Genomic DNA, 13149 nt, shown 5'->3' on the forward strand with positions numbered 1-13149 from the left:
AGCGTAGGAAGTATTACAAGAGATTGGATAAAATTAACTAGCTGGCAGATTTCAGCAGAAATCTACCAGGGTTCTGCACATATTAGGAAAGTGTGGAGGGGGCTTGGGCACTAGAATTTCATATTTTATTGTGAACTTGATAAATATTTGACAGCTTGATTGATGGTGGCCACCTTAGGGCTCAGATAGAAAATAAATGGACACATAAACAGACTTCCCCTGAGTGGCTGGGTCGATAGGATGACAGCAAGAGAAATTTGCAACACTGGCTCAGAGGTCAAGGACAACAAATATTGGGACCTATTTCAAGGTGAGAGAAAGAAATACAAAAAGGTAAGGCCGGGGATTCTCAAAAAAGCAGACGAGTGAGGCTCATGGGTGTGAGATTAGGGAACTACTGTCTAAATGGAGTGACTTCTAAGCTTACTTGGGCTTCATCTGAAATGCAGATATGAGAAGAGACAGAAAGGATGCCACACAGAGTTAACAACAGAAACAAGGTAAAAGGTCTGGTTGCTTGTTTGTAGGGTTTCCAAACCAGAAAGGAGCAGCCTTGTCATGCCTCCATTTGTTTGCACATTTGTTACAGTTTGGGTTTTTCTTTTTTAATGCTTCTGCTCTGTTATTTTAATTTTTTTCTTATAATCTTAAAGCTATAGTTTATAGCTATGCAGTATAATTATTAATATTATAATTGTGTTAAATATTGTGTTATTTAAAAATAGTGTTATTCTGTCATTTCAGAAAAAAAGTTTAAATGTTATGTGTATAATTTTTTAAATTAATTTTTCTTGTATAGGAAATGACCTTAAGAAACTGTGCCTTATTTTATGCTCTTGATAAGCAGCACTCAATAGAGAAATAACTTTCTACCATTATTCAAGGCAAGTGCAGTGATTGTCTTCCTATACGATAGTGTTTCTGGTCACGTTTGCTGATGGTACCAGGAAAATCTTCAGAATATCTGTAAGACAGGAAAGATGCAACAATTTCTAAGACCATGGTTCTCAATCTTCCAAATGCTGTGACCTTTAATACATGCACTTCCTCGTGCTGTGGTGACCTCCAATCATACAATTATTTCTTGTTGCTACTTCATAACTGTAATTTTGCTACTGTTATGAATCACCATGTAAACACCTGTGTTTTTTGATAGTTTTAGGTGACCCTTCCATGAAAGGGTCATTTGATTCCCAAAGGGGTCCTGACACACAGGTTGAGAGCCACTGTTCTAAGAAGAGGATTAAGCTCTTGCTGTCAATTTCTTGGTTCTGGGTTTGCCACACAAGTGTGGAACTGAATGAGACAGTGATGAATGAGGAGCAGAAGTCAAAGATTGTGACTTCACACACACACAACCACTCATCAGGCATTGCTGGCAGCAGCAACTGAAATCAATGAAAAGCTAGTGGCCAAAGTTGGTAGGAAGAAAAGAAAAGAAATGCTATATCCAAACTGAGTTTCTACTAAACTGGAGGGCATTCTAGTGTCACCAAACAAAAATCTAAGTACATTCCTCTGTCCTCACCAATCAAGAAGATTGCAGATTTGTGCACATGCTTTGTAGAAACTGAAATTGAACTCAGCAAGCAGCTAGTAATGCTAAGGATGTAGAGTCAGCCATATTAGGAGCAAGAATGTGGAAAGCAGGAGCAGCCCACAGCTGAACAGCAGTTCTGATACTAAGGCCCCTGCTAGAAAACCAACATTGCAGTGTAACCTCTGAAAACAAGGGCTATACTTTTGGGGCTTTTCAAAATGGTCAGCGGTTTGGTTGAAATTTTTTTACAGTTTCTGTCACTGATATAATTGCAGCTTCTTAGATGAAAATCTAGAAATTTAAAAAATATATAAGTGTAGTCCTAGAAATATTTCATTTTAGGAGTAGTTAAAAATAATTAATATAAGCCTTCAAATTCATTCTTTTAGCAACTACAATCAACCATTTTAATATTTCCAAAGACGTAAATATAAAGAGCATTAAATCATATCATTTTAAAATCACAACCTTAACTAAATTGCAAAAATCTAACCAAAATACCGAAGTTTAAAGGTCTTAAGTTGAAATAGAAAAGGCATAAAGCTGTACTCTTTTCACAAATACAGATTCAAAAGTGGATATATGTTGAGTTTCCCCATTTATAGTCATTCCAAATTCCTTACGAAAACCAACTTTGGCTTCATTATAGAATTAATTTCTGCTGCTTTGATACAGTTAAGAAGGAATTTTTTAACCATTGAATCTCTCTCTCTCATGTAAACTAAAGGTGAGAATGTGAATCCGAGAAGTAATTGAGATTCCATGCCCAGACTGTGAAACTTAGGAGTGTTCAGAACACTGGAACAGACTGCCGCTGAGGTGAGGCAGAGGCCCAGTCCTGCTTCACCTGATGAACGGTTGATCGAACTGGCTATACAATCTCCATCCTTCACCAAGCCCAGGCGTCAAACTTTTCATGAATCTGTGGACACTTTGGTATCCATTATCTCTCCCATGAATGTTCCTATTTTTTAGGTTTTGCAGATTACTTTCTATTGATTGCAATTGAAATATTACTGTGTGAACCAACAGCTAAAAATATATTTCTATGAATCCTAATGCTGATGATCATGAAATCATGAATTACCAAAATAAAATATAGAAACGAAACAGGAAAATATTATATTCCCAGCATGAAAAACATTAGGTATTGGTTAGGGAGGTTAGATTTGATTCTAGAAATTGATACAATTGCTTATTCACTGAGAAAAACACACCTACATAACAAGAAAGAAGTGATTTAAGCCAGAGAATTCAGGCAGAGATAGGAACTCAGCTTGAGCCCAAAGAAACAGAAATTGACTTTGCATACAAAATAGCATAAATTCATTATCAATGCATCATTTCTAAATCCATTAATATTAAATCTCAGTGATAATACATTTTAATTTTTGAGTTTAAGATCACACTGTCTTATAAATTTTAAAAAGTGGTAAATGCCATTTTGAATTGTTTTTCAGGAAAACTAAAGTATAACTTGAGTAAATTCACCCTTATCACAACATATCAGCCTTTTAAAAACATGTAAAATATGTTTATAAAAACTCTGGCTGACTGTCACAATACTGATAGTCTAGGCACAGTAAACTTCCAATATGTTTTTTTTTTTTTTCTAAAAATAATATCTAACTTTCCAGTGAAACTTAGGAGTGTTCAGAACACTGGACCAGATAATGCTTATTTTTATATTATATATTTTATAACTTATTTTATATTTTATATGATAGCTATTAGCTTTTTATTTTTATAGGACTAGTTGCTTATTTTTTTGTTGCTGTGATAAAACTCCACGACTGAAGCAACTTCTGAAAGAAAGCTTTTATTAGGCTATGGCTTCAGAAGGACAGTCCATACTAGTAAGAGAGGCATGGCAGCAGCAGTCTGGGCAGGAAGCCAAGCAACCACATCTCCAGCAATATAGACAGAGCAGAGGAACCAAAGGGAGAGTGAGGAGAGACTGTGAAATCTAAACCCCATCCCCCAGTGACAAGCTTGCTCTAGCCAGGCTCCATCCACTTCCTAAAGATCCCAGGACCTCCCTAGGCACCACCAGCAGGGGACAAAGTGTTCAAATATATGAACCTTTGGGGGACAGTTCTCATTCAAACCACTACAAGAAGCAAGAATCATTGAAAAAAAAAGGAGCAACCAGATGAGAGAATCATGAAAAATTCAGACGGTCAGCAAGGTCAAAGTTGCTTGCAATGTTATAGTCACTTAAAAAGAAATAAAAATAAACAAAAACCTATATTTAAAAAACTTGATTTTTTTGTTGTTATCTTGATATAATTCCAGTATTAGAAGATAACAACAAAAAAAATCAATGCAACTGAATCATTAAGCTGTTTGAAAACAACATCCTGGGACTAGGGATATAAGAGTATTTGGTGAGATGGGAACAAATGCAGAGGCCTACAGCCAACCATTATGTGGAGAGGGAGCCCAAACTGGAGGTTTCTATCAAATCCTTTCCCTCAGAAATCAGGCAATCTCCTGGAAGAGGGGGCAGAAAGATTGTAAGAGTCAGAGGGAATGGAAGATACCAGAACAAGGCTCTCTGAATCAACTCAGCAAGCCACGTATGAGCGCACAGAGACACAAGCAGCAAGCCCCCGGGTCTATATATGGGTGAGTGCTGGGTCCTCTGCACATATATTATAGCTCTTAGCTTAGTAATTCTATAGGACTCTTCACTGTGAGAATGAGTGGATCTCTATTTACCTGTTCTTGGGACTCTTTTCCTTCTGATGTGTTGCCGTGTCCAACTTCAATATGCTAGTTGTTGCTTCATCTTATATATTTTATTTCTGTCGTGCTTGGCTGTTATCTCTTAGAAGCCTGTTTTTTTCTAATGAGAGACAGAAGAGAGTAGATGTCGGTGGGAGGAGAAGTGATGAGGAACTGAGAGGAGTAGAAGGAGGGGAAACTATAATCAGGATAGACCGTATGAGAAAATAATCTATTTTCAATAATAAAAAAAAAAAGAGTATTTGATGCAAAAACGTAAGGACCTGAGGTCAATCCCAAGCAGCCACGTGCAAAAACTGTGAGGTGCGGAAGCATGTGTCTGTAACCCCAGAACTATCAGAAGACTGAGGCAGAGAGATTAGTTGGTCTTGCCAACCTCTAGCCTACATTCACGTTCACCATCTCAAAGGAGTGAGTCAGGGGAGTTACAGAGCCTCACACCTTTGTCCCACACGTGAACAAAGGCACGTGTACTTGCATACATACATGTGCCGACACCTTTTACATACGCACTGACGTAAAGCAATGAAAACCACGTCATCACTGTGGCCTGATAGAAATATTGTTATTGTCGTGTCACTTTAAGGGTATACACTTGTGAAGTTAAAAGGCTGAAAACTATTGCTAATTTATTTGGTCTCGATTTATGATAAAAACTCAATTGTTATACTATCTTAGCCTTGCAGACCAAGTTTCATCAAAGATATCATGTCATCTACCTTCAACTGAAATCCAATTTCTCATGAAACAACTGAATCCTGAAAATAAAATTGAGGAGAGAAGCAATTTTATCCAAGTCAGAGAACGATGAGGACTCTTTGCCTCTGATGTCTACATAGATGACATTTAGACAGTGTGTTGAAAACTAATTGGCAAAATGGTTTAGAAAGTCTAAGACTTTTATTTCAGAACTGTTCCTTCCAAAATTGATGGCAGCAGAAGGTGATAGGGGAGTCAATGGTAACTGAAGTAATAACTCAAAGATATTGGTCAATAACCAAATCCCAGTATGTTTTTTTTTATTCAGAGAAACATTTAGTTTCTCTCTTCTCCTAAAATGAAAAGTCATTATTCTTAACTTTGCTGAGACATATTTAGGGGACATCATTTTAAAAAACCATCTTCAAATTTATGGTGGCCAATCTCTAATGACCCTGGCTTTCCATGCTCTAGAATCATTCCAAAGCATTACATATGGGATGGATGTTCTCACCAGACCAAACTTCTAAGTTTTTATTTTTAATATTATTAATAAGCAACTCCCATCTCCAGAACAAGGAAAACATTTGTGTTGAGTTTTTCCCTTGAAGAGATTCAAGCCAATGAGATCCTGCCTGAAAAGAAATTTCATATGGATCTGAATAGTCCAGAGAGAGTTTGTTCTGATTGTTCTTTATTAGGTCAGACAGGAATGATTCTGTGCTGTGTGGTTTACCAGTCACTAACAAAGCTACTCGATTCTTTTGTATTGTGAAAACAATCACAGCAACGTAGGAACGAATGGACATAGCTGTGTTCTAATGCAATTTTATTCACCAACACAGAGAGTAAACTAGAGTTATGTACCAATATCTTCTTGAGTTATTACAGTTGTGTAACATTCATCAGACCAACTTAAATTGTATATTTTTGGCTTAAGTGAATTGAATATGAATTCTTGTATTTCATTACGTACTAACAGAATAAAATGTTTGATAATTTTACTTATTCTTCCACTAGTCAGGAACTTTACCTTTTATATTTTTAATATTTATTTATTTTTATTACAATTTATTCACTTTGTATCCCAGCTGTAGCCCTTCCATCATCCCCTCCCAACCCTACCCTCTCTCCCTCTTCTCCTCCCATGCCCCTTCTCCAGTCCACTGAAGGGGATATCCTCCTCCCCGTCCATCTGACCCTAACCTATCATGTCTCACCAGGACTGTCTCCATCGTCTTCCTCTGTGGCCTTCTAAGGCTTCCCCTTATCAGAGGGAGGTGATTAAAGAGCCAGCCCTTAAGTTCATATCAGAGACAGTCTCTGTTCCCCTTACTTGGGAACCCACTTGTAGACTGAGCTGCCATGGCTTTGTCTGTACAGGGGTAGGGCCTCTGAAAGACTCTACCCAGCAAGGTATCAAAGCAGATGCTGAGACTCATAGTCAAACTTTGGGCAGAGGGCAGGGAATCTTATGAAAGAAGGGGAAGATAAAAAGACCTGGTGGGGACAGGAGCTCCACAAGGAGAGAAACAGAACCAAAAAAAATCTGGGCCCAGGGGTCTTTTCTGAGACTGATTCTCCAACCAAGGACCATGCATGGAACTTCAGCTTTTTAGGCTAGATAGTTCTAAATTCTCTGAAAACATATATACTATTACTCTAAATAAACTAATAAAATACATCACCTTAAGATTACATCTTATAGAAAAATAATTGTGGCAGAGATTGAAAAATACAGATATAGATGATCTAAAGATGTAGATAAAGATACTATAGAATATATACAATGGAATATTATTCATCTTTTTAAACAAATTTAGTACTGATAAATGTGGCAACATGTATGGACCTTAAAATCATTACTCCAAGTCAGAATGGCCAACTCCAATGGTCAGACAATTCACAACTCCTGTCATATGAGATATCCAGAACAGCAAACAAACAACAAAATGCAAATCATATCAATGACCATTAGAGAGGCAAATAGAAAATAAGTACATAAGAAGATTGGGTCTCTTTGGATGATGAACAAAGTTGAACTAGAAAGAGGTAGTTGCTTAAAATTGATACAAAAGCATGTAATGCTACTGAGCTCTTCTCTTTAACATGTTAATGTGTTGTGGGAGTTGTATTTCAGTTGTATTTTTAAAAGTCTATTGCCAATGTTTGTTCTTTCCAGTGAAAGAATTTTGAGTTTATAACTCCAAACATCCCTTATCAGTACTCTGATGATTTATTCATAGAGTCCTTTCCCTAAACAAGTGCATATTATATTCTGTCCTGGAGTCTGTTCTGTAAACACAAGGAAAAAACATGCCTTTATCCTTGGGGGAATGGCAAAATAAGTAAAGGACATTGGTGAGTCTGGAATACCATGAAGCAGATGCTTTGGGAATGAAGGAATATATTTTTAAAAAATATAAGAGACTTACTGTAATATGTGTGGGAGGGCAAGAGAAGGGAGTTTAGGGGTAGGGAATGTTACATTTCAGGAATGTACTAAAGGAAATATCAGAGTTCATCAAAGGGCGAAAGGGAAATCAGTGTAAAGGCTCTGCCCTAAAGTAAATAACACACATGGTCTGAGCCCTACAAATGGAAGAGAAAGCTTGCTCCACACAGCTGGTCAAGTAGCCACAAGCTGGTTTCTTGCAGCATTAGTATGATGAGGTACAAATCTCTAAATTCTAATATCAATAGGAAAACATGAAGAGTTTCTTCAAGGAAATCACAGTATTCAAGATGCTTTCCAAATGATAACTGCAACCACGGAACATGGGGACTACAGAAGAATTCATTGATGCAAAGAAGACACAGTAAGAGACAATTGTAGAAAAAGAAAGGAAAGGAAACATGTTTGCAACAAAGGAAACAGTGTTCATACCCCTCCAAGCTAAAGCTGCTTTAATGACTCATATGATTGTTTATATAACCGTACTTCAAGGTATAGCATCAACTGAGTCTGCCTTTTGCAAACAGGGAACGAAAATGCAGCACTACGACTCTTGGCAAGCCTTCAGTACATTTATGCCCTGTCCTTCTCTGGCATCTTCATTATGAAGGCATTATATGGAAGAAATTCTCTGTGTACGATAACCATTCAGAAACGATAGATGAGGGAAGACCACAGAAGAAGCACTTGACAGTTTCTTCAACTCTATAAAAACAAGAGTAAAAAACATTACTTTAGGAGCCAGGTGGGGATCATGCCAGCTTAAACTAGAGTCAAAGAAATGGAGTTTACAGGGATGGAAAAACTTAAAATATTTCATATGGAAAATCTTTAGACATTTTTCAATATTCTGCTGTGTGATTATATAACAGGAAAAAATAAGACCTTTTATGTTTACGTTCAGTAAATCCAACCGCACAAGTACTGCGGTTACTTCTTTCTTTCTTATCTATTCTACTCTCTCTCCCACACCAGTATGAGATTCAAGGCAAGAGATCAGTTCAAGAGGCCAAGTTTTAGACTCTGTCTAGACTCCATCTCAAAGGTTCTCTGGCAAAACAATGTTCACAGGTGGCTTGTTTTTCCAGGGGAAATGTTTATAAGTACATATTATTTAACTTCAAATTACAGATCATTTAGAATAAACAATCATTTCTCTGGTCATAAATAACTAATGAAGCTGCCTTTTCCCTCAGCATCTCATTCTTGGAATCCTGAAATGACTGCAGAGTGTATTCCCCTAATAGAAACCTGCGTGCCACATCTAACAGGCACTGAGACCATCTTTACACTTGAAACCGAAAGGAGTCATTGGAAGCTTCTGTTTTCTGAATGAAAATTTCAGAGAAAGTACTATTCACTGCTGAATACATATGAAGACAATAAGGAAAAAGAGGAGATGAGGTAGGCCAGTATAATGAGTTCATATTTGAATACAGATATGTACCAAAAAGCAACTTTTCAGTTGATGAATGACTGCATTATGATTCTGGCCTCCTAAGCTTACGTTGCTTAGTGATATCACCACTAATGTTTGTGTAACTGGACTCCATGATGTTCACACAGCGGCAAGGTCACATAAGACTGTACTTCTCAGATTACACGGTGAATGCTATATATATCAACAAATGACATGTAATGTGGGTAAGAAGATGTGTTCATCTGGGCCTCAGAGGAGGTGTCAGGCTAGCAATTTCAGTCATGGACTGAGATGAGGAAAAGGGAAGGTGACTTGGGACCCAATAACACAGGATTCTCTGATTAATACTCAAGAAGAAGGTTGTGAACGAGCCAATAAGGGAAGCCGGGAGGGCTGATGAGATGACTCAGGAAGTTAAAGCACTTGCCATCAAGCCTGATAAACTGACTTTGATCCCTGGACCCACATGTAAAAGGTAAGAGCCCACTCTAACAAGCTGACCTCTGATCTCTACATATATACTATGGCACCTATGTACACATACATACAAGCACACACAAAATAAAAAAATGTTTAAAAAATGAAGACTAAAAATGGATGGTAAAGTAGGAAAAGCCTGTGTGGATCTCAGAAGATGCAAGTATAGAAAGTGATTTCAAAAATATTGAACTAGTCCAAAGTTAAAAGTGATTTCTGCCAAGCCTTGTGATCTGAGTGTGATTCCCCAGGACCCATATGGTAGCATAAAGAACCCACTCTCCAAAGTTGTTCTCTGACCTTCCTCTATGTGTGATGTCGAATACAGATATGCAAAAACACACACAAATAAATAAAAAAGAAACAAAGCTAATAATAAAGACATGAAATGATGTAGTAAGCATGATGCGATCAGTTGCTGACATATCAAGCAAACTGAAGACTAAAACTTGCTTCCTAAATTAATCCATACGGGTAGTATTTGTGATTTAAGTCTGTTTGATTTTATTTGACAAAACTCATCACTTGGACCACAAGTCTAGGGAAGGATGGTAATTGGGTTAGTCCAGATTGGAGATTTTGCCAGAAGTTGTTGCAATAGTTTGGGGTGGGGCACATTTTTCAAGAAGTTAATATTACATTGGTTTATTTTGCTTCATTTTAAACCTATAGGCATTTCTGGTGCACTGGAAAGCAAAAGAATGAAGAGAGGAAGCTCTGAAGAATCTGGGAGAGTATCTCAATCCCAATTTCTCCTTCCTCACTAGGGCACTGGGTCACAACCAAAGCTAGACCAGGAGACAGGGGACATCCTGAGAAGAGAAACAGCACGTGGCATACTGCTGTACATGAAGGTACACGCATGGCAGCGGACATTCTGTAACTGTGAAGCAATGGTAACAAGCGGGGTGAGCAGCATGGCAGCTTAATCGGGATGCGAAGAATGAATGAGAGAAGCTGTTAAGCTCTTCCATTGTCAATGATTCATCCTAATCCAGTCTTGAGGGCTTTGTCTACAGTGAGCCAGATGGGATAATGAAGAGATGAAACCAAACAGCATGAAACAAAACAATGAATTACTCATGATTTCCAGAGCGAGTGGGCCTCCCAATAGAAAGTCTGATAGTGGCAGCTTGGCCAACAAGGAAGGGAAAGAGAATTGCTGTGGCTTTTCTCCTTGTCTTTGCCCAAGGGGCTATGGGTTTCCTAGACTAAAAGGCAGTATGTGTAAGGGGGAGTTTATTTGCCTGACCCCAAGTGCTCAGCTTTAGATGTTGTGAGGGTCAGCAGCTAAGAAGGGTGGTGGTGTGGGGTTGTGGAGCAAGGAACAGTATATTTGTATTGCAAGCAACCACGTAGGAAAGGTAGAGTCAGTGAGGCCAAAGGTTGTGGATATGAGTAAATTCTACAATTTAGAGGTTTCAAAATGTGTATGGAGTTAGCAACTGTATTAGACAGACTCATGATATTCCTCATCTCTCCCCACACATGTCAGTTTATTAAAATCATATAATCTTCTGTGGATCCTGAAAATTATGTTTTCTTCTATTTAGATCAGATGTCAATATAATTATTAGACTATGTGCTTACTTTTACAAAGAATGCTCATACAGCTCATTCAGTCAGCAACATAGGGAATCTTAGAAAACACTGACAAAATCATCCAATATATGCTGGAAACAATACTTAGAAAGTTTTCTAAAGTATATGAATTTTTACTCTACATACATTAAATTCAAAACCCTCAGTGGAAGCTGTCCTAAAAACTGAAGGGACAGGCAAACACAGAGAGGCAGAGAAATTCTAGGATCAGAGCTATCTGAGGCCAGGGCCTGACAGGAAAACTAAAAAGGCAAATAAATAGGGATGTGAGAGGACAAACATACACTTGGAATTTTTCTGAGAGAGAGCAGCACTTTTGTGAGTGGTCCCCAGGGAGACGGTCAGGTCTCAAGGTGGAGATCGGTAGAATTCTTCACATAGTCCTAGAATAGGAAAGAGAAAAGCAACCTTCTGATTGATCCCTACATTCTTCCCCACCCCACATAGAGAAGGCCTGTGCTCAGCAAGAACTGTTTTACCAGATTCTGTATAACGAGGCTTTGCTCCAGAGCCTTACCAATCCCAGCCCCATCTGTCCTTCAAAGGGAGAGGAGAAGATCCTCAACATCAGCTATGGCTGGGGTGAAGAAGTATGGAAACCTGAGAAGCACTTGAGAGGTTTGCTGCCCAGATACATGGATTATCTGAAAGAACTAGATCTGCTCCCAAGACCAGAAAATGTTCTTAACCAGCTCAACCAGCCTCCTGTGGAACATGGATCACAGCTGAAAGGACTGAACATCTGAGTCTCTGTTTAGACCCTTTTCCCAGGGAGACAGATGGAGAAGGGCTGAGCTCACAGTGTCAGTGGCTGGCCATCTCCCATGGGATAGGTTTCAGATTGGACCAGGCATCTGTTGAACATTCCCTCAATATCTGCTCCATTTTTGTCCCTGCACATCTTATAGGCAGGATAAATTTTGGGTTGAAGTTTGTGGGTGGATTGGTGTTCTCCTCCCTCCACTAGGAGTCCTGGCTAGCTAGAGGGTAGTCTCTTCAGTCTCCATAACCCCTCCTATTAGGCATCTCAGCTTTAGTCACCCCCATATCCTCCCAGAAACCCACCCTATCATTGGTCTCCAGCTTGTCACAGAAATGCCCCCTGCCCATGATTTCTCCATTTCTTATATGCTGTCAATCAACCAAATGTGTCAAGACAGTACTGAAAGGTGAAAATACAGACCGATAACAATACAAGCCTCAGAAACACACTCAGACCAAATAAGGTCTCAGGCACAAAACACACTCAGGCAAAAATAAGGGTGTTATCAAACAGGAACTTTCAAAGCAACAATTAATGTACAAAGAGCTTGAATATAGACACATAACTGAAGTAGAGAATGCAGCTGGGGAACTGGCACCTCCAGAAATCAATTTAGTGTAAGACTAGAGCGATCAAGACAGCAGGAACAGACGGGAAACAGCAAATAGATCAACAGAGAGGAACAAAAGTCTAAACAGCCCGTAAAAGCCCAGGCAGAATGGCCAACTGAGCTTCTACAAAGAAACCAAAGCAACTCCAGAGCCAAAGGAACTCTTGAGTGTTGATTGAAAGCAAGGGCACTGGGTCATGCACAAAAATACAGTTGGACACCTATTATACAAGTTTCTCAAGTGTAAACTCAAAAGAGATCATAGACATAAATACAAAACACAATACACTATACATTTTTTTCCTGATTATAAGGCAGAGGGAAAAACCCAAGTAATCTTTCGTTGGTGATGGCTTAGGCTAATAGACAAACAATCTATGAAGGAGAAACTTACATTCAACTTCATTGAAATTACCCATCAATCCCACTTGTATGTATTTAGGCCAATGTACTGAAAACTTAATTCAACAAAACTCTACACATACATATTTATGGTGGTGTCACTCATAATTTTGAATAACTGTAAACAAGTGGTAAGTGAATAATAGGCAATCATCAGACAGGAGCATATGATCCAGTAATACAAAGAAACGACTTATCAAGACACAAACAGGCAAGGAGACACATGAGAAACTGTAAGCTTTGTTATTTATTTATTTATCTCGGAAATTTGAGGCAGGTTCAGGTTGGCCTTCAGCTTAGTTACCAAGCTGGCTTTGCACTTACAATGATGCCCCTTCCTCAAGATTTAGAGTGCTAGGATTATAGGCACTAACCATGCCATCTCCTCTTTTTCTCTTTTTTTAAAAATTGAAATATTTTTCATTTGTTTTTT

The 13149-nt window shown here is 38.4% G+C and overlaps 1 long non-coding RNA gene across 1 annotated transcript; it reads left to right on the forward strand.

Moving 5' to 3' along the window:
* Positions 1-366: 366 nt before the first annotated feature.
* Positions 367-4319, forward strand: LOC129666664 (uncharacterized). The gene is made up of 3 exons (XR_008718627.1): positions 367-500; positions 2268-2359; positions 4019-4319. It is a non-coding gene; the product is annotated as an uncharacterized LOC129666664 (long non-coding RNA).
* The last annotated feature ends 8830 nt before the right edge of the window (positions 4320-13149 follow it).

This window comes from Psammomys obesus, unplaced genomic scaffold (assembly GCF_907164565.1).
Source record: "Psammomys obesus unplaced genomic scaffold, mPsaObe1.curated_primary_1811, whole genome shotgun sequence".
In the NCBI taxonomy this organism is placed as follows: Eukaryota; Metazoa; Chordata; class Mammalia; order Rodentia; family Muridae; genus Psammomys; species Psammomys obesus.